The sequence below is a fragment of the Brassica oleracea genome, chromosome C4 (assembly GCF_000695525.1).
Source record: "Brassica oleracea var. oleracea cultivar TO1000 chromosome C4, BOL, whole genome shotgun sequence".
In the NCBI taxonomy this organism is placed as follows: Eukaryota; Viridiplantae; Streptophyta; class Magnoliopsida; order Brassicales; family Brassicaceae; genus Brassica; species Brassica oleracea.
This window is the reverse complement of record NC_027751.1, coordinates 930977-932068: the sequence shown is the minus strand read 5'-3', so window position 1 is coordinate 932068 and position 1092 is coordinate 930977.

The following is a 1092-nucleotide window of genomic DNA, read 5'->3' as shown; positions in this document are numbered from 1 at the left end:
TAGAGAGTATTATGAAGTTGTACTAAATTAATTGACAAAAAATTAAAACGATGCCCATGAACCATGAAAGAGAGTTTAATATACATTAATACAAATGTAGAATGTGTTTTAAGCTTCAGTATAAAGAACATTTACCGAAAACTCAATATTTTCGTAGAGGGTTGGTTAACACATAGATTTAGAGAAAAATTCAAAAATATGAAAAGACTGTTTTAATGCATAGTTGCATCATTCACTAACATATGATAAAGGTCAAAGAGGTTTGGAAATTTTGTTGCCTGCGTTTCTCTAGAAAATAGCAATTTTATAATGGTTAGTCCACTAATTTAGGGAGTCCACTAATTTAGGGAGTATTTTGAAGTTTTACTAAATTAATTGACAAAACATTAAAACGATGCTCATGTACCATGAAAGAGAGTTTAATATACATTAATACTAATATAGAATGTGTTTATAATTTTTAAAACAACACTAAAGATCATAAGCTTCAGTATAAAGAACATTTACCGAAAACTCAATATTTTCGTAGAGGGTTGGTTAACACATAGATTTAGAGAAAAATTCAAAAATATGAAAATACTATTTTAATGCATAGTTGCATCCCTCACTAACATATTACGAAGGTCAAAGAGGTTTGAAACCTTTGTTGTATCCGTTTTTCCAGAGAATAGCGATTTTATAGTGGTTAGTCCACCAATTTAGGGAGTATTATGAAGTTTTACTAAATTAATTGACAAAAAATTAAAACGATTCTCATGAACCATGAAAGAGAGTTTAATATAAATTAATACAAATATAGAATGTGCTAAGAAATTTTAAAACAACACTAAAGATCATAGACTTCAGTATATATAGAATTTACCGAAAATTCAATATTTTCGTAGGGGTTGTAACAACACATAGATTTTGAAAAAAAATCAAAAATATGAAAATTCTGTTTTAATGCATAGTTGCATTCTCCACTAACATATGATGAAGATCAAAGAGGTTTGGAATTTTTTTTGTCTCAGTTTCTCTAGAAAATAGCGATTTTATAGTGGCTAAATCCACCAATTTAGGGAGTATTATGAAGTTGTACTAAATTAATTGACA